Below are 25,155 nucleotides of genomic sequence, written 5' to 3' on the forward strand. Positions count from 1 at the left end.
CAGAGACTTGGCATATTCTTGATGATTCTTATAAAAGGGGTCTATTCTTTACTCAAGCATGAGAAACACAGTAATCTCGGGTAGGTGAGTTAACCATGAACCCTAATTTCTTGATCTATAAAATAGGATTTATAAGGACTCCTTCAGAAGGTTGCTATGGATTAAATGAGGACAGCGTTTGTAAAGTACTTGGGACTTAGGTGCTCAGTAAATGTTACTGAGTAACATTTACTGACAGTAAATGTTAGTTCTCATCTCTCTCTGAGCTCCTTTCCCTCATTCCCTGAGGTTACACAGAGGTACAAAAGATGTAAGGACTCCAATTACAAATAGTTACCTTCTCTTCCTCAAGTAAAGAAAATAGACCGGTTTTAGCAAGTTGTTGCCACTTGTCAGGCTTTTAGAAAGTTATACTTAGTCATGATGTAACTCCAGAGTCATTAAGAAGGAATCTAGTTGTGAGTAGAATGTTCTAGATAATCCAAGGGTAACTGGAGTGCCTTATATTTTCTGGCCTTCTGCGATTGTCCTTTCTATTAATATCCAAATAAAAATTATGCGAACACCCATTTGCTTGCTCACGTGAAACTCATTTCCCTTATGGGTATTTTTGAGAGTTCCCTGGAGTCTTGCCTGTTGTGTTGTCATTTGTCACTTTTTATTTAACTACTTTCTCAGTTCTTGATTGTCACTGGTCATCTGGTCACCATACTCCATGTCGAGCCTTCTCCCTCTTCTTCATGGGAGAGTACCACTCCCTTCATGTTCTAAGCAACTGTTACTGTTTGGCAGATACTACGTAAAAAAAGAATGAAAATTTGCCATTTGCAACAACATGGATGGACTTGGAGGGTATTATGCTGAGTGAAATAAGTCAGAGAAAGACAAATACAGTATGTTATCACTTATATGTGGAATCTACAAAATTTTAAAAAACCTAGTGAATTTAACAAAACAGAAACACACTCACAGATATAGAGAACAAACTGGTGGTTACCAGTGGTGTGAGGAAAGGGAGAGGGGCAAGATAGAGTAAGGGATTAAGAGGTAAAAACTACTGTATATAAAATAAATAAGCAAAAAAAAAAAAAAAAAATCAGAGAAAAGCTTATAAAAATAAATAAATAAATAAGCTACAAAGATACACTGTAGAGCACAGAGAATATAGCCAATATTTTATAACTATAAATGGAGTACAGTCTATAAAAATTTTGAATCCCTATGTTGTACACCTGAAACTAATATAATATTGTAAATCAACTATACTTCAGTTTAAAAAAGGGCAGATGTTAGATTACAGTTGTTAATAAGAAGAGTTAAAGGACTTGAAAGCTGTCTGTCAAAAATCCCTGCCCCTAGGTTCCCTGCCCATGTTCCATCAGGAGGTCTTCCAGTTGGCTCTCTCTCCTTGGGTCCCAGCTGCTGGGCTCAGCTTCCCTTCAAATTTGATACATTTTCCCCTGCTTTCTTTCCCCCAAGTCCCTGGGCCTCAATCCCCCACTACTTTACCCAAAAATCTCAAACAAAATAGTTAGATCTCTATAAAGACTGTTGTAATAAAGCAAAACAAAAAATAAATAAACCCCCCAAAGAATGTTATAGTGTTCTTCTCACACCTTTAAAGCTGAAACATCCCCAAACTAAATATCAGTGACACAAATCTGGGTCCCAATTCTGTTAATGCCAATTAGTTGACAAATTTTAGTCACTGCTTATTTCTATACTGTAATTTCATTGAATTGGGGCTTGATTGGCAGGAATAGAGGTGAGGGTTGTAGGAGATGCAGGTATGTGTGGGGGAATATAAAATGATCTCCACTTATATAAGGAATCTAAAATAGTCAAAATCCTAGAAGCAGAGGGTAGAATGGTAGATGCCAGGGGCTGGGGGGAGGGGAAAACAGGGAGGTATTAGTCAAAAGGTACAAAGTTTCAGTTATAAAAGATCCACCTAGAGATTTACTGCACAACGCGTTGCCTGTAGTTAACAATACCGTACTGAATACTTAAATTTTTGCTGAAAGGGTAGAGTTGAGAGCCAGGAGGTAGTTAAGTGTTTTTTTTAATCATAATAAAGAAATAAATAGGGCAGTAGGAAACTTTTGGTAGTGCTGGATATGTTTATGGCATAGGTTATAATGATGGTTTCTTGGGTATACACTTAACTCCAAACTCATCGAATTGTATACATTAAATAGGTACAACGTTTTGCATGCTGACCATACCTCAGTAAAGTGGTTTTAAAAAATATACAAAATGATCTCCATGATTCCTGCAAATTCAGATTCTATTTTATTCTAAAAGCACCTTTTTGGTATTAAAAATCACATACATTACAATGAAATTATCTTCATGTACTTTTTATGTAAGCTTAATAATGAAATTACTAAAAATTACAAAAATTTAAGTATAGCTACTGTAATTTCATCTCTAATTTTACATGGAAAGTTTGGCACATACCAATAAAATTAATTGTACTCTTTTCCCAGTGTAGGAGATATTTTACTTCTGAAAAAAATTATTTTGGAAGGGGCAAGGAAGGGAGGTATATATGTTACTATAGTAAGTATATAAATTTCAGTAGCATATTTGATGTAAAAATAACTGATTTTACTTCTAATACATTTGTAATGAGTTGATTTTAAATTAAATTTCCATGATATCCCCCCATCAAAAAAAAAAAGAAAAAGATCAGGTTGTCTTTGTTTGGGCATGTGGATAATCATACTTTACCCAGAATTGATATTATGTAAGGTTTGAAGTTATAAGAAAGAATTTGAATAAAATACCTGGATCATAACCCAAGTCACCCTGTTGACACACCTGATGGGCCTTTTCACATTTAAGTTATAAAGGAGAATTTAGTGGAGCACCAGGTCTCACCTCACACTCCAGGTGGGTCAGGGAGGTGCCTCAAACACAGATATTTCCCTCTAGCTCCAAGCTGTAGCTTCTCCGAGCCAACAGGCACACTCTCTGGGTTTGGGGTGGTGGGGTACATCCCACCCCAGTACTGTGTAGAGTGCATAAAGTATTGGGGAGAACTGTGGGGCAGAGGAAAGGCTGCATTGCCCCAAATATAGTAATGAGTGATTTTACTCTGATTCATTTATAAGTTTGATTATTGATTATGCAGATTGTGTTTATATGAGCAATTTTATTTGAAAAACCTCAGTTATTACTGGTCATAGGTAATGACTAAAATATCAGTATTTTATATATGTGTTTATACACACACACACATTTTAAACATAACAGGCTTTAAAAACAAAGACACATCAAATCATCTCTTTAAATCCTGCATATTGTCCCCTCATCTTCCTCCAAGTATTGGTGATTCTCATCTCTTTTAAACCCCATCATTTAGAAAGAATTGTAAAGTTAATATTAATGTGTCCTATATATTTCTTGTTTACAGTGGTGGGGACAGCAATCATGTCAGCCACAGAGGAGGAACAAATACATATATTCAAGACAAACCCTGTAGTAACATCACTCTCACCCTCTCGCAAGCCTTTCTGTGTCCTTGAGTGGGAGGAGGGGTGGAGATGCTGCCTGCCACTCTGGGCATGTTCAGGGGACTGTGAGGTGCATGGCAATGCCATCTTTCTTGTGCTTTAAGGTGAAAAAGTGCTTAAGAACCACTGCTTTAAAATAGAGGATTTTGAACTTTTAAAGCAACAGAATCTTTTTTTCAAAAGAAATTTTACAGGGCCCTGAAATAGGTAAAATAGGTAAAGCACAGGTGCTCTGGGCGAAAGGGTGAGGGGTGGGAATGGGAAAGTTACAGAACCCCAATGACTGGGTTTCCTTACCCTGGAGAGCCCTGCAGCAGCAGGAAGAACACAGTCTGTATTGCTCTGTAGTTGTCTCTGTTGCAACATTATAATTGCATCACCAAAGAGGGTGCAAGTGCACATCAAATATTAGAGATTTCCTGGAGGAATAGCTGAGAGGTCACAATTATCCTCAAACTCTGTGATGGCAGAAGGACGAGGGGATCGGTGGAAGAGGTTCTGCTCCCTTTCACCCCAACATCCCTACACATATGCAGGTACTCCTGTATCAGTTTACCCAGCTGGATTTCACACGTAAGATTTTTTTTTTTGAAGAAAAGATTCAATTTCTGAAAAATAAAAAAGTTTTGTTTAATTTTCTTATTTTTTTAAAATTTTTTATTGTTTTTTATTTTTTTGCAGTACACGGGCCTCTCACTGTTGTGGCCTCTCCCGTTGCGGAGCACAGGCTCCAGACGCGCAGGCTCAGCAGCTATGGCTCACGGGCCCAGCCACTCCGCGGCATGTGGGATCTTCCCAGACCGGGGCACGAACCCGTGTCCCCTGCTTCAGCAGGCGGACTCTCAACCACTGTGCCACCAGGGAAGCCCTAATTTTCTTATTTTATAGGTGAGGAATCTGAGTACTGGAGAAGTTGTGATTCTTGTCTAGGTTGATTCAATTAGTAAATAGTAGAGTCAAGACCACAGCCAGGATCAACTGAGCAACTCACCCCACATTGGATGAGTGTGTGCTCTGTGGCCAGCACTGTCCCAGCCAGGAGTGACCTCATAAGTCCAGTTTTTCTTTAATACCAATGTTCTCCCTTTCCTATTTTGGCTCTACTTAGGTGACTACTACGTTTCTTCCAGAATGACAATGGCAGGGAGATGATTCTCCCACTCAGTATAAACACAGTGAGGAATTTCCACTAGGAGCCCTTGATCCACATCCTTTTTTTTTTTTTTTTTTTGGCTGTGTTGGGTCTTTGTTGCCGCATGCAGGCTTTTTCTAGTTGTGGCGAGTGGGGGCTACTGTTCACTGTGATGCGCGGGCTTCTCATTGCGGTGGCTTCTCTTGTTGCGGAGCACAGAGTGTAGGCATGTGGGCTCAGTAGTTGTGGCTCACAGGCTCTAGAGCACAGGCTCAGTAGTTGTGGAGCACGGGCTTAGTTGCTCTGCGGCATGTGGGATCTTCCCGGACCAGGGCTCAAACCCGAGTCCCCTGCATTGGCAGCCGGATTCTTAACCACTACACCACAAGGGAAGTCCCCACATCCATTTTTGACCAACACTTTGGAGAATTAGACCAGTTCGGTGCCGGATAATACATGGTGTGGTTTTCTATATATTATGACATAGGGGAAATACATATGGTTGTAGTTTAATAGAATTTAGATATCTGGGTGTTTTTGAGAAGAGGTGGGCAGGGTAGTGTAGTGAGGAGAGAGACCGGAAGCCAGCATTTCTAACTGAATGTATGACAGGATATCATGGGGGTGGAGCAGGGCCAGGGCAGACCCTGTGTCACATCAGCGTTGCTCAACCCTGCTGTTATAGGTAGGATCAGGACACCACCTTTCCACAGAGCACTCAGAGGAATGGCAGTGGACAAGAGGAAGGTAGTCTGTTTTTGCCTTGCTATGTACGTGAGCCTGAGCCACCATCTTGTCTCCCACTAGCTGCCTCCTCGGGGCCGTGTCAAAGGCTGGAAACACAGGCATGCCCCAGTGAGAGGCCCAGGAAGGTCTTGTGATCTGGGATGACCTGCGGCTGCTCCTGTTGCGCGGCTCCGTCAGTCACGTACTATTTGTGGATGTAGGAACTAAAGTGTTAAGTGTCAACAACTAAAATAGGGGGTGGATTTATGTGTGTCATATGGAGTTGTTTTATTTACTTGGGTACTTTCTGTACTATTTCTCTAATAACATTCCCCTGCATATTCAGGGATTCTTGTTGTTCTCTAGACACATCAGGGGAATATTTGCTTGTTCATGCAGTCATTCTTTCTTCTTCTGTCCCTCCATTCCTCTTTCTTTCTTTTTTTTTTTTTTTTTTTGCTGTACGCGGGCCTCTCACTGTTGTGGCCTCTCCCGTTGCGGAGCACAGGTTCCGGACGCTCAGGCTCAGCGGCCATGGCTCACGGGCCCAGCCGCTCCGTGGCATGCGGGATTTTCCCGGACCGAGGCGCGAACCCGTGTCCCCTGCATTGGCAGGCGGACTCTCAACCACTGCGTCACCAGGAAGCCCCATCCCTCTCTTTTCTTTCTCTTTTTCTTTCTCTCTCCCTCTCTCCCTTTCTTCCTTCTCTCCTGGGGAGTAAATATATAAATTTGTACACTATTACTTATTTCTTGATCTCTTATGGCCAGATACTTAATGATTTTTATATCTCTGTAATTTAATTTCTTATAGAAGTATCGTATATAAATTTTATATAAATATATAATAAACACAGTAATATATAAATACAACAAATTTATATGATACAAATATAAAACTATATTTGTATAAATTATACATGAATTTAATCCTCAAACCCAACTTTTACCCATATTTGTAAATAAACTAAGCCACAGAGACCTCTGCCCTCAAGGAGCTTATATAGATGTTGGAGTGTATGTCCCTGGTCTCTGTAGCCTATGACTAAAATAAGGTCACAATTCCCCCTTTATATCCAAATTATTATGACACAAACTTCCAGCCTATGTGACTGCCCCAAGTCCAACCTTCACCTGGTTTCTTTCTGCAAATACCACTGGGAGAGTCTCAAAGCCCCACATCAAATGTGCCTGAGAGCAAGAACTCAGGTTCTCCCACATCAGCCTTTTGGTATCACAGTCTGTTGCTGCCTTGCCACCAGTGGCTTTTGTGAAGGTCACTGCTCCAGCAGCCTCAGGTGTCCTTTGGAATCACTGCTCACACCATTGCTGTGGCCTTGGAAAGGAACACTACTGTCCCTTCCCTCAGCTCTTCTCTCAGAAACACAGTCAAGCTGTCAGGTCACTGGTGTAAGCATGAGCCCAAAGTTGATTAAATGACTGGATCTCAGGTATGCTTCACCCTTGCCCCTTGGCATCTCCATGCCTTGGAATCCAGGCCCCAGAGAAAGATGAAGGAAATTTCTTCAGCTGTGTGAGTAAAAGACTCTTGGGAGTGGTTCTTTTTGGCCAAAAACAATTGTAGGACTTCAATCTAGAAGGCAGAAATTGAGAGTTTTACAATAGCACGTTCTAGAGCTTTCAAAATAATCTTAACATCCAGACACTTTGGGGCACATGATCACAGTGAATTCCTACAGCCTTAAATTAACCACATCATCACAGTGGGGTTCCCCCACCTCCAACATTAGCATTGTCGCCATGGCAACAGTGCTTGATGCCCTTATGAGAGAGCTGAGGCATTTTAATTTGATGAACACCTTTTAGAGTGTTCTAGAATCATTCCATGTGATGAATAAGCTGTGATTTGAAAATGATCCTCTGGAAGAGAACATCTGTCTTGCACTCTCAGTTACCAATCTGTGAACACGCAGGTAAAATGAACAAGAAGATGGAGGCTGTTATCTACTCACCTGATAGTGATTAAAGCACACACACACTTCACATCACTTCTCACTGCCAACACAGGTCTTTCTGACCTGGTCAGTTCACATTTATGCCTTCTCGCCACATCAGTCCCCTTCTCTTTCTTTCTCTGTTGTCTGAATTACATGGGAAAGTGTTATATTTGTAACTTTTCTTGCATTTTTCTCTCAGGCCTCATATACTTTGTTTTAGTTATTCATTAGCATGTGGATGGCAGACTGAAGCGGCCTGCAGGGAAGTGTGGTCTTCCCAACTTCAACATCAACTCTGCCTGGGTGGTCTGTACACATTTTGAAGCCTTTCAAAGTGAGGGCAAAGGCAGAGGAAGATGGTCATTGGAATGAATCAGAAACTCCAATGGCGCAGTCATGAAATATTTGAAGATTGTGAAATAAAATATTTGCCTTTTTGTTTCTTATTTTAGAATTGATTTCAAGGGCTTTTTAAAAAGCAAGTTTATTTTTCCAAGAAGCATTACTTTTGCATTGTCTGCCAGATTTTGTAAGTCTTTTTGTGTCAGTTGCTCCTGTGTGTTTTTCTCAGGTCCATTATTTATGTCAAACCACAGTGCTATCTAAAGTAGAAGGCCAAATTTGATAGTTTTATCTTTGAGGAACCTACCCTAGGCTGTCTTTATAACTGGTCTAAACTCAAGCAAATTAAGCATAATCAAATTGAACGTTAATTTCTTTAGGAGGGCATTTGTTTAATTCACATGGATACTACGCAACCCATAAAAACTAAAAAACGGGGCTTCCCTGGTGGCACAGTGGTTAACAATCTGCCTGCCAGTGCAGGGGACATGGCTCCGAGCCCTGGCCCGGGAAGATCCCACATGCCGTGGAGCAACTAAGCGCATGCACCACAACTACTGAGCCTGAGCTCTAGAGCCCACAAGCCACAACTACTGAAGCCTGCGCACCTAGAGCCCATGCTCCGCAACGAAGAGTAGCCCCAGCTCACCGCAACTAGAGAAAGCCCGTGCACAGCAACGAAAACCCAACACAGCCAAAAAAAAAAAAAAGATGAATTTCCTCTTAAGTAACTTTAACCTTTTACTATTGCTTTTATTAGAGTATCATGCAATGTGTTAGTATGGACTGCAAATGAGCTTAAATAGGAAAGACAAGTGACATGGCATGTGGAATCACTTTGAAGTGTTATGTATATAGGCCACATATCATTACTAGAAAATTAAGATTCCCAAAGCTTTCTAGAAAGCCATGTCTACGTCATCCAACTAGTTTGTTGGCCCTCAAATTGGTAAATCTGTTTTCTGTCTTAATACATTATTTCTGTGGACTAGATAAAAGAAGGTTTTCCTCTGTGCTGCCAGAATTCCAAACTGGGTAGCTGGAGTATAAGGAGCTTTTAGAATATGATGTGGATAACTGAAGCAACTACTAGTCCTTTGGCTCAGGTGTTTATTGTTGAGATGGTAACATATGACTAGGCTGGAAGACGAGTGTCAGCAGCTATAACAGGACTGTTAATGGAAAGACAGTGTGACAAATTTCTGAGGAACAGGATGAACCATCTTTGCTGTTGCTGTTACTGTTGTCATTGTTGGTCATTTTTCTTCCTTTCTACAGGTGCTGTAATTAGTTGGTCAGACTTTTGCTCAGTAACTCAACTCAGCAGCTGCCCTTTTATAGAATCTTATAGATTGGTGGAACTCATAGATTTCAAAAAATATTTTAATATTCGAGAGGATCTTAGAAGTCATCTAGCTGAACTCTGTCTTTTTATAGATGAGGAATATGAGGCTCGGGGCAAATACGTGACATGCTAAATTGCTTTTTGTTGCTACAGAATCAGGTCTAGAATTCAGGTCTCCTGGCTCCTGGACCAGTGTTCTTTCCACCATATCATCCTACCTCCTTTGCATATCAGTTGTTCACTAAAGATAGAAATGACTGATTTTAGGAGTTTCTCCTAAATGAGGAAGAGGTGTCTCTTCCTAATGCCTGGGTCATTGCCTCCTGTACGTCTTTTTTTTTTTTTTACCACCAAAATGGTTTTATTTTTGACACTGCCAACATGCACAACAATGCATTACTTTGGTTTCCTTAAACATTACTTAAGTACGCATTAGAAATATATGTTTACATTTAAGAAATGTAACACATTAAAAAAGTCCTCTATAAACATAACTCCTTTTCAGTATATTTTCCTGCTTTGTTTCACACATAAATAACATAATCCACAAAGTCATAAATAAAACTATTAACTCTTATGACCTAAAAGTATATACAAATTTTGGAACTTGACAAGAATGTCCTTTTTCTGATTTTATATAAATAACAACATGCAGTATTTGCAATGTTTTTTAATTAAACGAATGACTTACAATCAAAACTTTTATTGTCTCCCAACCAGTTCTCCCTATAATAGACCTTCAGTGCATTTGGTTAAGATGTCATGTATTTAAAAAGTCAAAGTGGTCAAAAGACTAGATATTTTAAATAGAACAGAAGGTTGCCATTAAATATTACTAAGCCTTATTAAAATCACTTTGGTTTGTCTGAAGAACAAAAAATGCTACCAAAGAGTATATGCTTGTGCTATCATTTTTTTTTTTTTTAAATTTTTGGCTGCATCCCACGGCACGTGGGATCTTAGTTCCTGACCAGGGATCAAACCCGCACCCCCTACATTGGAAGGTGGAGTCACTGGACTGGACTGGATTTCTGGGGAAGTCCCTATACTATCATTTAAATCCACTGGACTGGATTTCCGGGGAAGTCCCTATACTATCATTTAAATCCACTGGACTGGATTTCCGGGAAAGTCTCTATACTGTCATTTAAATGGAAGCTAACAAAGTCTTAAAAAATCAGATTAAATTTGTATTAGTCTTGGGAAAAATATTCCACTGAGATTCTGTTATAGGAACAGAATCCATGCTAAGTTTTCTAAAATTTACTTTGACCCATCACTTCGATTTGTTAAAACTTTAAGGGTAAAAATAATGACACATAAAAATGATCTTAGAAAGGCACATTTAGAATTCCTGATACAGAACACTTGATTATTTAGTTTATGTTTAATTACTGGAAATCTTTATTCCTTCAGAAAATAATAACATTCTTCATTGAGTGACACCATCTATTTAGTGATTTACTAGATAACCACTCAAGGTATATTAAGTTAGCACTCAAATTATTTTTATGTATTGAAAGTAAAAAAGACTTTTCATGTTGGAATTGTTTCATTATGCATTATTATTTTTAAGGCCGTTATTTACAGAGTATAAAAATTAGAAAGAAAAACATTCTCAATTAATATTCTCACTAAATTTAAATGATTCAAATGATAATGGTAAGCTAAGCACTGTTATTACTTTTAAAATCTAAGTTTCTAAGTTTCATTTTCCAATTAATACAAATATGATCTGCTTCACACTATTAACTGCCAGTCAAACTTTATGTTTAAAAAAACTAAATATTCTTTGTTAAAGTGCAGTTTACAAATGTTTTTCCATACTCTTATAAAAAACAAGATTCTGATATGCATACTGAATCTAAGTCAAAATCCACAACGGTAGCTGAAATTGTCAACTTTCAGCCTAATACAACATAAATCCAGTTATTTTGCATAAACAATTCAAAATTAAAGTTTATAATGGAAATGTCAACAAGTCATAACTACAACATTACTACGGATGGGTTTCACTATACTTCAACCAGGCACAGCTGATGTGCACATCTGATAGACTGCTTAGAAAATTAAAGCTATCAGAGCTATAAATAAGGAACACATGAATATGAACACAGCAGTGCCAAAGCATTAGAACTGCTAAAAGAAAATAAGATGTGGTGTAAACACAACTGATAGTTTTCTCCGTAAGCCACTTTCCACTGATTTATAAAGCTATGGTTTTATCATTCTTTTAAAAAGGACAATGTTTCCACATTGCTACATGCAGTGATTTCATTGTACATTCTTAACTACAATGCAATCTTCAGTCCTCCTGCAGAGCTTGACATATCTCATCAGGATTTCTTCAGAAAGTCAGCTCGTCGTATTTTCAGCAGCCTTTAATGCTGCAGCGGCCTTGAGAAATTCCTTAATAACTGATGATAAAGCTTCTGGGTTAATTCCTTGTTCACAGAGCCGTACACATATAGACAAGAGTTTCCATATCTAATCCAGTATTCAAAATTCTTGAAATCTCAAGCAGAGATTTCTCCATGGTCTCCCTCACCGCATTCAGATTCGCCGCCGCCGCCCCGGCGCCGCTGTTACTCGCCCTGCCGGAGGCCAGAGGGTGAGGGAGGAGGGCGAAGGGCCTGACCCGGAACTGGAGCGCCTTCCTTTCTCCTGGGCGCTCACACCGCGCGTTCTCCGCGCTCGCCGGGCAGGCTCCGCCCCTCGCGCTTGCCTGCTGTACGTCTTGATTGAAAGCTTGTGAGTCCGTCACTCAAGATATCTATTTCCCAAGCACTCACCAGCTATTGGGACTCAGTACAGGGGCTTCCTCATGGAAACGATTGCTATGGAGTTGATAAAATAAGGTAATGGTCTTCAAAAAGCTGGGCAGAAATAGGAGGCAGTTACTGATAAACCTGTCATTGGTCCATGGCAAACTGAAAAAATTAAGGACAATATAGTAAACTTCCAGATAACCAATATTATTCAATTTTAAAAATTTGAGTTTGGTTTTTCTATGTTTTCTTCATTCAGTATTTGTGATACTGGGCACTGTTGGAGATACAGTGACTTGTCCTCATGGACATTACATTCTAAGTGGAGGACACAAATTTTGAACAATAAAACACATATTTCACATACCAGTAAGTTCTATGCAGAAAATAAATCAGAGTATCAGGACAGAGAATGCCTGGAATAGGGCAAGGGTTGGTTAACTCACATAGAGTGGTTAGGAAGGTCTGTGAGGAAGCGGCATTTGAGTGAGGAATGGATGAAGAGAAGGAACCACCAAGTAAAGATCTAAAGGAAGAATATTTCTGTCAGGAGAAAGCATGTGCAAAGGTCCTGAGGTGGGAATGGGCTTGGTGGTAGCAGACGTGGAGTGAGAAAAGGTGGAGAACAGAAGCAGATGAGATCACAGAAGTGGTCAGGGGCCAGGTCATGCAAGTAAGGCATTTGGATTTTATTCCACATATAACAGGAAGTCCACTGGAAGGTTTTAAGCTAATAGGGCAAGAGAGAGGGAAACAATTTAAGAGATTTTAGCAGTAATGTTAATGACAGAAAATGATGACGTAGACTAGGGAGGCTGGGTTGCAAATGGAGGCGATGAAAAGTGGCACATTTGGAGTGTGTCTTGAATGTTGAACTGACAGGATCTGCTGAAGGACAGAGTGTGGGAAAAATACAGAAGTGTGGCTGACAGACTTTAAGGTGGTCCCCCTGACCACTGCGTTCTGGTGTTCATGTGCTTGCTTAATCCCCTCCCTTTGAGTGTGGCTGGGACCTGTGACTAACTTTTAACCAACAGAACATGCAAAGGTGATGGGATGTTACTTCTGTGATTACATCATATAAGACTCCATCTGGCTAGTAGGCTCTCTCTCTTTCTCCCTTGCTAGCTTTGAAAAAGCAAGCTGCCATGCTATCAGAGGGCCTCTGGAGAAAGCCCTTTGGCAAAGAACTGTAGCTGGCTTCTAGATACTGACAGTGGCCTCCAGCTGACATCCAGCTAGAAGTCAGGACCCTCAGTCCTACAACCACAGGAACTGAATGTTGCCAACAACCTCATGAGCTTGGAAGCAGATCACCAGCTGAGCTTCCATATGAGAACTAAGCTTCTAGATGAGAATTGAGCCCCAGTCCATACCTAAACTGCAGCCCTGTAGAGCCTTGCTGAGTCCTGACTCCTGACCCGTGGAAACTAGGAGATATTAAATGTATGTTGTGTTAAGCTGCTAAATTTGTGGTAATTTGTTACGCAGCAATAGAAATGTAATACACATAGGATGTTTAAATCAACTTTTCTAGTCTTAGTATCATGAAGTGTTTAAACAATAAAAAAGCCATGATCCCTGAACACAGCTCACTTGATTTGCAGTTGGCGAAACAGGGCCACAGAGTAAGCAACACATCTGAGGCTATACAGCTCACTAGCAATTAGAATCCCACCTCCTGTTTCCGCAGCAACTGCTTTTCCTGCTGCACTATGCTGCTTTCTATTAAACGTTGTTTTTGTTTGTTTCTGTTAGTCTGTGTGAAGGACATCCTACAACTTTATTCTGGTTTATTGAGGCTTGTCAGAAAAAAAGATGTCTTTCTTTACCTCATCCAGGAGGTCTGCCCATGTGTGGTTCATCTGAATTCTTAACCTGCAACCTGTGGTAGCCTCCGTCATGGAAATGAAGTGGCATTGGGTTAGGGAGAACCCTTTAGACTCTCCCAGACACAGCTTATTTTAAAACTTCCTACCCATTCAAGGCAATGCTCCTCTTTCCCCATAAATTCTTGGGAGCTCTTGCCCTGTTTATGTGGCCTTTCCTGGAAAACAGAACCACAGTAGGGGTCACTGAACGGCCACTGGGTTGAAGTGATAGAAAACAAGAAAATAGAAAATATTTTTAAAATAGAAGGAAAGAAGGAAGGAAGGGAAGGAAGGGAGGGAGGAAGGGAGGGAGGGAGGAAGGGAGGGAGGGAGGAAGGAAACTACATGGGAGGAATGCAGCCTAAAATGCCAGTGACCCTTGGTGCTCACAACTGAACATATATGATTAAACATAGTGAACATCTCTCATTAGCTGTACAGCTGCTGTCAGACCTGGTGGATGCATCTTACACTGTTTTCTGGGTCCATTGCCAGAGACAAGAGACAGGAACTGGAATTTTGGCTAATGCTGCTCTGGAAGTTGCTCTTTCTTTATATAGTTCATCAAGCATTGGAAGGATTTAGCAAACAGCCTCATCATATCAGGAGACTTCAGTACTTTCTTGGCAGTTCTCTTAATTCTCACATATTTTCCGGCCCTTTGTCTCTCGACCTGTTCCTTGCTTAGCCTAGTACAAAGTTACTATTTTCGTTCTTTTAATGCTAGGATGAGAAAATGGAATTCTTCTCTTTCGTGTATGAGCCAAGGCATCGGGTTGACAGGGTAAAATAGGCAACAGGGATAGAGTGAAAGATGACAGATGAACATCGACATGCAGTGGACAACCAAATATTTATCTCTAGATTGCCGTAATTTGGGGGGTGGTGTGACTCAGGATAAAATGAGGCTGGTAAATAATTATGGTTTAAGTTATCAAGCTGTAGGTCAGACTCTTGTTCAGCTATTTGATATAAGCAAATACCAGCAGTCACATTTTATGGGGAAATGTTTCACCTGACCTAAGTACATAGGAATATTTACTGCAATTCTGAAAATAATTTGAGATTACTAAGCTTCCCCTATCCTTTTCGCTGAGAAGACACCCACCCCTCGCCCGCCCTGTTCCCACACCATCCTGCAAAAATCCTTTTTTCACTTGCCAGGACCCTGAAATTTAAGAATTAAATATGCTTATTTGCTTATCTTTGCAAATATGCTCATTGCTTATTTGTTGTTTACCTAAAATTTATATAACTCAGGAATGATAACAAGTGAAGCTTTGTCAGCTATTTATACATGAAAGTGAGTCTATGCCATCATTTCCTGGAGCAGGTTTAGGTGAGGGGTGGGAGGCTGCTTTGATAGTGAGAGAAGTTGTATGGTGGGAGGCACTAGGGAGGCACATATGGGGAATACACCTAGGGAAGGTCAGGCAAAGGGAAGGGGGCTCTGAAAACCAACACAAGGTACTTGACCATCTGCCGGGACAAGCATCAGCCTAACATGATCTCCGTCTGGCTTCTTTCCTGATCCTTGTAAGAAATCGTATCTGAACAAGCTAAAAACCTAAATAACAATTGATGTGGCACTCAAGAGCCACGCATCGTTACACACTGTTTAGTAACATAAATATTATTCTGTATAGTTCCATGTATTCAAAGCTTTTAAAAGCGCACTGTATTGTCAGGTTACTTAAACGGCCTGCATGGCATTACCTTCTTGTCTGATGAGGGTATATTAATGATATGCAAATTTTGCTGTATACAGGTAATGCATATAATTACATTTTCCATATTTCGAGCTCGAAAATTTCCATATTTCGAGCAAGTTTAATTTTCAGTCAGGGCACTTTACACTGTATTTAATAACACTGTCATGATTAAAATTGGTCAATTAATTCAACCAAACAAATGATTAATTTAGTAGAATATTATTTCAATTCGGCTATTTTATTCTGTTGCTTAAAAAAATGTAAACAAAATAAGCCAAAACAAAACCAAAATCCCAAATAAATACTAAGCCTTCCAGTTAACTCTGTCAAAAAAATTTGAGGCATTAGAAAACAGATTATTGGGGCGGCAGCGGCCAAGCCCCCCAGCTTCGCGAAGGCTCTCGGCGCGCCGCGGCCCCCAGGCACCGGGCACGCGCCCGCCCCGCCGCCACGATGCCCCAGAGGAAGGTCAGCTGCGCCGAGGGGACGGCGAAGGAGGAGCCCAAGAGGAGGTCGGCGAGGTTGTCATTTACACCGGCTCCTGCAAAAGTGAAAACGAAGCCAAAAAAGGCGGCAGGAAAGGATAAATCTTCCGACAAAAAAGTGCAAACAAAAGGGAAAAGGGGAGCAAAGGGAAAACAGGCTGAAGTGGTTAACCAAGAGACTAAAAACGACTTACCTGCAGAAAATGGAGAGACTAAAAATGAGGAGAGCCCAGCTTCTGACGAAGCAGGAGAGAAAGAAGCCAAGTCTGATTAATATCACACACCTGGTCCTATCAGGGGCCCCTGTCTCCCTTCTTGTACAGTCCAGAGGAATATTTTTATCAACTCTTTTGTAAATGCAGGTTTTTTAGTAGCTCTAGAAACATTTTTTAAAAGGAGGGAATCCCACCTCATTCCATTTTTTTAAGTGTAAATGCTTTTTTTTAAGAGGTGAAATCATTTGCTGGTTGTTTATTTTTTGGTACAACCAGAAAATAGTGGGATATTGAATATGGGAGGCTTTGATTGTTTTGGGTGTCAGCTTAACATTCCACAGATGGAGGGTAGCTTTTCTATCCTATAATACAAAGCATACTAAATGGCAGTTTGGAGTCAGTGGTGCACTTAATGTCTTAAACACTTTAAATTACTTCTCTTCCGATGTGGTTTTTGGTAGAATTGTTTCCTAAAGCAAACCACTCACCCCTTGATCTTGGCTCTCCTGGGCAGAATTTTGTGCACTCTGTAACATCTTTGGTCGTGGTAGTCCTGTTCTTCTAGTAACTGTTAATGTGCTGTGAACGATTGACAATTTGAGTATGTAGTGTATATGATATTAAATGTGAATTAGTGGAACTTACGATGTAACAGCATATCAATATTTGAAGATATTGGTACTTGATATCCTGTGAAGGAAAATTTGCCCCTAAATTTTAAGCTGGAAAGTCACTGGAATAACTGTTCAGAAAAGAATCACAACTGCATGATTTTTTAGATTTTTGGTACGTATGTTGAGAATTGTGTACAAATTGAAATGTCTGTGTACTGATCCTCAAAACAACCAATAAAATCTCAATTATGAAAGAAAAAAAGAAAGAAAACAGGTTATTGGCAACAGCAATGTGAAGTTTTGTGAATCCACCAAGAGGTGAAGCAATTTGATTATGATAACTTGGCTTTAAGAATTAGTTCTTAAAAAATATATATATTTATAAAAATTTCTCTCTGTAATGGAGAATAACTTGTACAGTTTCTGAGGATTAAAATGTCATTATACATTTGTCCAAATCCACAGAATGTACAACACCGAGAGTGAACCCTAATATAAACTATGGACTTTAGGTGATAATGTATTAATGTAGGTTCATCAGTTATAACAAATGTACCACTGTGGTGGGGAATGTAGATAATGGGGACCACTATGCATGTGTGAGGGCAGGAGGTATATGGGAAATCTTTATACCTTCTGCTTAATTTTGCTGTGAACCTAAAACTGCTCTAAAAAATAAAGTCTACTGAAAAGAAAGGAAAGAAGAAGGCTGGACTTCAGAGTGTGGACTTCTCGCCAAGGAGGCAGTGATAATGGAAATCTCCCCATCCCCGCCAAAAGTGATGGTATGTGAAAGATTAGCATCCTTAGGTTGAGAGAAATAAAACAGAAAAGTAATGTTTGCAGTTGATGAGGAAAGCTTAGAAATGTCTGGGTAAACTCTTTAGGTATCAAAATAGAATTCATTAATTTACTAGGTTTTCCCTCATGTATACTGAAATCAGTTTTACCTCATGGTCCAGATTACTAAAGATAGATGGCCACTTAGAAAAGAAAGAGTGGGAGAAAGGGAGAGGGAGAGAGAGAGAGAGAGAGAGATGGGCATGCATAGATTTTGGATCTGCTCTGTCTGGCTCTGCCTGGCCTTCCCCATACCTGTCAGCCTGGGGTGGACAGAAAACCCCCTGCTTCTTTCATGGGGACAGGATACTCTCTTGCTGCTGGCTGCCTTGTTGGGAGGTTTGCCAGCTTCTCTTCAGAACATGGACCATTTGTTTTTGTTGGTAAAGAAAGTTTGAAAGAAACAAACTATGATTCCTTGGTTTTGTTAAAAATAGGGTGTTTCTGGTGGTAGTTAAGTTTGGCAGTCAGGGAGGTTTGAGAACGATATGTATGTCCTGTATGTCTGGGCTACTTTTTCTCAGCTGTGCAGTGTTTGCTGAATAAGATTCAATATGTAACTGACACAAGCAAATACAGATAATCTTCAGAAGCTTAAACATGTTTTAAAAGTAAAATAAGTTAGTCTTTGACCCTAGGATACTATTGAGAGTCAGATCCCAAGACCAATGTGTTTTAGCTGCAAATAGATCAGGTCTCTGAAGCTATGAATGGACAATAAAACCAATACATGCATACACACATACATATGTGCATACACACATATATACACATCTGTATATGTTCCAGGATTAAGGATTTTAAAATAAATATGAATTAAAATGACAAATACGTAGCTATTTTCTTGTTTAAATTATTTTATATTCCCATTAGTTAACATAGTAAAATTAAGCATCTTTCCAGCAGGTACCCTTTTAGTACTTCAGTATAAAAATAGTTTGATTTATTAAAAATAATTTCACATAACATTTTGCAGCTTTACTCTGCACAAGGAGTTTATGTTAGCATGTTTAATGTCATCTCTGTTTTGAACTCTTCAGAACTTAAAAAATACATATCTGTCTTAGAGGCCATTATGCATCAGTTTATTTGTCTTATATAACTCATCTTAATATTTAACTTGTACTAAAATAACTTATTAAGATTATTTAATTTGCTTGGGAAGACCGATACACAACAGACTTTTTGGTCTTGATGTCTTCTCACAAAGCATCCATAGTTATTACTATTGCATAATTAAGCATACTTCCAGAAATATGACAATGTACAAATTGGAGTAATTCCAAAATTATGTATATAGAGATTGTTTCAGAGAATAAAAACCAATCTTTCCCTCTAACACCAATTATCTAGTGTTCTTACACACTGAACAAATAACCAAATTGATCATCCTCAACCTTGAACTAAATTTGGAGAGCTCTCATTTTTACAAGCTCATCGGGCTTTCATTTTCATCTTTTAATGAACTTGCCCATGCTGAGCAAAGACATTTGAATCTAATAAACAATTTGTCAAGTGCATTCCCTTGCACCGGGATAGGATTTTTGTTGTTATTTAATTTTTTCTTTTAATCAGCAGCTTTGTCCTGGATTGGTTAGGATCAGAACTTTGACCTACTGCTTTGACCTGAAGCCTGCACAGTTTTATAATTATGAGGCCCATATCTATGCAGAGGCAAGGAGCTCATTATTGTATTTATTTTTAGAATGTATATGTAATAATCAGGTTTATGAAGAATGCAGTGATTCATTGGCTACTGATAGTTTCTTTTTGTAATAAATAATAATTTATCATGATTAAATGGGATTAGGATGTTGTTTCCCTAGTTTATAAAAACACAGTTAAGAAAGAAAAACAAAATAAATGTAAAATAAACTCTAATAAGTATAAGTTACTCAAAAAGCATTTAAAATAGTTCATGTGGAATTTAAAATTGCAAAATGCTTCATTATTTATACTTTTGGGGACATTTTTTCACCAAATTGCCAAAATAAATCAGTTATTTTTGTGATATTGCAAGTATTATTGAGAATGTGTTAATATTTGGCAGCATTAAATATATAAATCAATCTTTAGCCTTAAATAAAACTAAGCAAAATGACCTTGTGAACAGATGGCTTAATAAAAGAAGAATAATTTTTACATTTTCCTCAAATCTTTTGCCCATAGCATAATTTTTACCTGAAATTCACCCTACTTTCATATCCCAGCCTCTTATGCTTTTAACAAATGCCAAGTCTTTTTCAAGGCCTTTCCTATATTTTTCTACTTTATGTAATTTCCTTCTTTGAACCTCTAGTCATTATTTGTGTACTTAAAAAATACTTTTATTAATGCTTTATCAGTTACAAAGGCTTTCAATTTTAAGCAACAGAGACTCTGATAGTGGCTTAAAAAGATAGGGTTTTATTTCTCTCACATGACACAAAATCTGGGAGGAGGTGGCTGAGGGCAATATGTCAGCATCTCAGTGATGTCAGCACCAGCATCACTGTGATTTTCTTATTCTTTCCCATTTGATTCCAAGATGGCTGCCACAGCTCCAGCCATTACTTCAGCTTTCAGTGCAGGAAGGAGGGGAAGGGCAGCTGCTAGCCATATCTGGCTTTCCTTATATTAGAAAAGGAATAATTTCCTAAACACACCCTACAGACTCCTTACATTTCATTGGCCAGAACTGTGTCACATGGCTACATCTCCTTGTAAGGGACTTTGGGAAAATGAGTCTTTAGCTTTTTTTGTCTTTGTGGTAAAGAATAAGGGGGTTGGGAACCAAGAATAACTGTCATGGATGGTAATCTGTGTTTAGTCTCTCTTGTTATCTCTGTATTGCTGATATATATCCTACCTATAGACGTCACTCCACTGTTATTTATTGAGGTAAATTATTTTTGTATAAGAACCATGTACTTTTCAAAAACACTTTAAAGTTTATTAATTTATTTGGGATAAGTTAATTGAAGTTTAGGAAAAATTCATATTATGTTGATTGAAGGTGTTTAATCAATATTAATTGAATATCTATAAAACAAAAAATAGTTCTGGAAATGTTCTAAGGAATCACAAGGAAAACATAGCTTCCTATGAACATTCACATAAATATTCATAAATGCGGTATTCATAAGCGATTTTGATGAAGTACAGGCTATTTTTGCATTTGATCTTGTTAAGTTTCATCCTTTATGTTTCCCTCCTTTGGAAGGCTAAGAAAGAAGAAGCAATAATTAGAGGAGGTAAAGCATTCATCTCTTTTTTCCCTAAATTAATGTATGTGTAACAAAATAAAATTTTAATCCAGCAAAGTGCATTTTAATCAATAAACAATAAACAACATAACAAAACATGTATTCAGTATTTTATTTGTAAATAGAAGTTTACAAATAGTCTGTATTTTGAAATAATTTATACTTCGGGGGGAATTTATTAATTTTGATGTATGAGACAGAGAGAAGGAAAAGAGAGGTTGATTTTTGTTTTTGTCAATCATACAATTTTAAATATTTTTACAACAGTTATGAAGATCTATATTTAGTCCTTTTCAAATTTCCAACAAAAGTTCCTGTCAACTTTTTTCTTTTCCAGCTAATGTCCTCATGTTATATGCTTTAAATATAGGTGTTTCATTTTCAAAATGATCATTGTTTTATGTTAAATACAGAGCTGGGAAGACAATACTAATATATTTACATGTAAAGGGCCTGTTAGACATAACCATTTTTTGAATCTGTTATTGGTTCCTGCTTTCTGCTTTTTTTGGTTTTCTCTTAACATTTTTCCTCTTTTCAGCACTGAAGACAGGTAGATTTGCACCAGTTGTGAAACTGGACCTCAGTGTGCTATCGTAACAAACGACCCTCAGCGGGATGCCTGGAAATGGCTGAAGTACCAGTAGCCAAGACTGGCCTGTATTTGAGCAGCAGAAGTACAAGGGGTCCTTGAGTGTGTCCTGTTGATGGACCCCCCCTGACTTCTCAGGTGCTAGAAGAACTGAATGAGTTCAGTGATTCCCGAGGACTCAGGTTTGTTTCATTGAGTGTGGATGTCCCCTGGTGATTCTGAGCCACCTAAGTACTAGAATTGACCTATGTCGCCAGGGCTAGTAATGGTCCAGAGATTGAGAATCTCTGGATAATGGCAAAAGGTTTCTTCAGATTTATCTAAATCTGGATACAATGAACAGAGTTAAAGTCTTATTGACCTTGAACTTAATAGTGAGTGTAAGGGCCTCTACATTATTCCTTTTTATCTAGAAGTCCTTTTGATGAAAATATTTTATTAATTCTGAAAAAGGTAAGAGACCAGAGAAAGGCTTTAAAAATTATTACAGTGAAGCCATCTGGAACTGGGTAAAGTAATAATTCCAAATGAGAGCTATAGATATATTTTTAGTCCTTAAAATGTGTCAAGGTTTTAGAAAAATATTAGGAGTAATTTGCCATTACTGGAAGTGCTTTCAAGATTAAAAGCACTTTGGTAAGTACAAAGAATGAGTTCTTTAGTTAATAAAGAGTAATTTGGTACTTTTATATGAAGACTTCAATGCATATTCGATACATTAAACATTCCAATAGGCAGCCTCTTTCCTAGATAACTGAATGGAGAGAAGCTGACTCATGAAAGTTCACAGAACAAGTTGCCAACATAATTTGAATTTCAGTCGGTGACTTATTCCCAATCCAGGTATCTGCCTATGATTGTTCACCTATAAGGTATGCATTTATTAATTAATCAGCCAACATTGATCCAGTAGTGACTGTGTATCAAGCACTGTAGTAGGTGCTGAGTTTCTAAAGATGAATAATATCTAGTTCTGCCTACAAGAAGTTCATAGACGTTCTGTGTTCACCTGATCATCTTGCAGCCACTCACATGATTATCGTGGAAGGGGCAGTGGCCTCCTCGGTTTTACCCTGGCCTTCAGCCTGGGAATTTGTCATGAAATATACCTGAGAAATATGTTTTAGAGCTAGACTTGTTTAGACTATTTGTGTATTGTACATAAAAATACAATTGTGCATGGATATTTGGGTGAGACCATGACTTTTTTTGATGTGAATATATAGAAATGCCCTTTTGGAAGTTTTCAAATATTAAATTATTGGCAGATCAAATATACTATCACCTTTCTTTTAAACTTTCTTTTCTTCTTTTCATTGAAATACAAATGTTCCTCTGCTCTTGAGCCAGTTAGTTCTAAGCCAGTTTGTACTTGCCATTGGTGTGCTCCCCCGGTTGGCTTCCTCTCATAAATTTATTTTATTTTTGCTTCTGACTTTGAAGATCAAATGTTCTTAGAAAACTTCTTTTCACTTTTCTGTGTAATAAGTAATCCAGTGATCACCTGTTAACTTCTTTGTCTTCCAGACACAGATTCCTAAATGTTGAGAGTGAAAGAGACCCTAGAAATGGAAACTTCTCAACTTTCATATTCCCTCAGACCCAAATTCATTCCTAAGGATGCATTATGTCTCTTTAGTTTCCATTCACACTGGGCATAAACTTCTCAAAAGAATGAGAGAAACAGCAACAAGCAACAATCCCAAGGTAGTAATTCTTATTGCTCATCAACTTTTCATATTATATGTTGATACTATACTATATTCATAGCCCAATTAATATGGCTTTTAAAGAGATATTTGGAATAGATTGGTAGCTGCTACAGGCAGGGGTGAAGGGAATCAAAATATACAAACTTCCAGTTATAAAATAAGTAAGTCATAATATACAGCATGGTGGCTGTAGTTAATAATACTCTACTGCATATTTAAAAGTTCTGAAGAGAGTAGATCTTAAAAGTTATCACCTCAAGAAAAAAATTCTGTAAGTATATATGGTGATGGATGTTAAATAGATTTATTGTGGTGATCATTTCACAATATATACAAATATCAAATCATTATGTTGTACACCTGAAACTAGTAAAATGTATGTCAGTTATACCTCAAACCCCATTAAATCCACAGAAAAGTAGTGTTCAAACAAAGATATTTGGGGTGATCTTTACCACTTTGTTTCCTATTAGCAGGGATAATTAAGAGAGATGATTATATAGTTACACATGTCTCTGGAATGTGTTTTGAACTTATATTTTATTGTGAATATTTCTTGCTGAAAATCTACAACAATTCAGATAAAATAATAAAGCTTTACCATGAAGCTATGACTCCTAACATACAGAAATTGCCCACTTTTCATGACATGGGCTTTTGCTTATTTCCTTGCTTTCTACCTCATGTTCCGGATGACCAACATCTTCACTTGGTCTAAAGAAACATCAGCCTAAGCAGAGATGATTTCCTCCACTCCCATCCAGATGACTTGCTGTTGGTTCCCCCTTCCATGTTTGTTAGGAAGGTTAATCAAAATTTTTACTCTAAATAGTGGTAATTAAAATTTTTTCCCTTAGTTTTTGGTAGGCTGTAAAGAAGACTACTGAGGAAGCAATTAAGCAGCAATATAGTATCATGAAGCTGTGGAAAGAAAAAATGTGTACTACTATCAAAAATAGGAACAGTTAACATCTATTCATATTCTTTAATCACAAATTTATGCTATATTTGAGTATTCTTCATGTTTGAACAGAGGATTTTGCAACTATATTTCTTTTCCTCAGTATTTATTTATTTTTTTTTGCGGTACGCAGGCCTCTCACTGTTGTGCCCTCTCCCGTTGTGGAGCACAGGCTCCGGACGCACAGGCTGAGCGGCCATGGCTCTCGGGCCCAGACGCTCCGCAGCATGTGGGATCCTCCCAGATCGGGGCACGAACCCGTGTCCCCTGCATCGGCAGGCGGACTCCCAACAACTGAGCCACCAGGGAAGCCCTTTTCCTCAGTATTAAATTTCTTCCATTGAAATTATCTAACCAGTCAGCAAACTTTTCTCTATACTGTGCCTGTCTAGACATGGCTCACTTATTCCCGTGAGAAGGCAAATAAATACACTGGACAATTTCATTTGTTTTCACTAAGCAAATGAAATTCTTCCCCTTTATGTCTCTTCAAAGTGTATATCCTTTGAGTTCAGAAAGGAGAACAATCCCCATTGTTTATTTCTTAGATTCTCAACATCATTCGTTTTGAAGATAAGGGGCAGCTAGCCACCCCTGGAATCTATGCTGTGATAACTGATGCTGCTCAGGTGAAGTACCTCATGTGACTTCATGTTGTTTGTTTATAAGGAATTCTCATGGATGTAAGAAACTGAAGTGTTTGCTTAAAATAGCCCCTTGGACTACTTTAAATTCTCTAAGTGTTTTCTTTATTTAGGCAATATCTAGGTATTGTTCCCTTTAAGAGGGAAAGACAAACAGTGTCTTTTATACAGTTTCAGATCACTTCTTGTCATACAATAAATATCAATAGTAATAACGAAGCTGAGTATTTGACAGTTTTAAAAATTATGATTAATCATGCATTCATTCTAAAAGTATTTATTGAGGGCTTCCCTGGTGGCGCAGTGGTTGAGAGTCCGCTGCCGATGCAGGGGACGCGGGTTCGTGCCCCGGTCTGGGAGGATCCCACATGCCGCAGAGCGGCTGGGCCTGTGAGCCATGGCCGCTGGGCCTGTGCATCCGGAGCCTGTGCTCCACAATGGGAGAGGCCACAACAGTGAGAGGCCCGCGTACCGC

At 38.6% G+C, this 25,155-nt stretch overlaps 1 long non-coding RNA gene and 2 pseudogenes across 2 annotated transcripts in view; 2 read left to right on the forward strand and 1 right to left on the reverse strand.

The window, feature by feature from the left end:
- Nucleotides 1-25,155, forward strand: part of LOC137226414 (uncharacterized) — an 87,712-nt gene that overhangs the window by 54,508 nt on the left and 8,049 nt on the right. For both annotated transcript variants that reach the window (XR_010944343.1, XR_010944342.1), the window contains exons 2-3: nucleotides 21,313-21,545; nucleotides 22,891-23,070. This is a non-coding gene — a long non-coding RNA (uncharacterized lncRNA). The remainder of the gene's footprint in view (nucleotides 1-21,312; nucleotides 21,546-22,890; nucleotides 23,071-25,155) is intronic.
- LOC137225948 (mitotic-spindle organizing protein 1 pseudogene) lies at nucleotides 8,897-13,693 on the reverse strand (annotated as a pseudogene).
- LOC137225811 (non-histone chromosomal protein HMG-14 pseudogene) lies at nucleotides 15,740-17,087 on the forward strand (annotated as a pseudogene).

This window comes from Pseudorca crassidens, chromosome 6 (genome assembly GCF_039906515.1).
Source record: "Pseudorca crassidens isolate mPseCra1 chromosome 6, mPseCra1.hap1, whole genome shotgun sequence".
Taxonomy (NCBI): Eukaryota; Metazoa; Chordata; class Mammalia; order Artiodactyla; family Delphinidae; genus Pseudorca; species Pseudorca crassidens.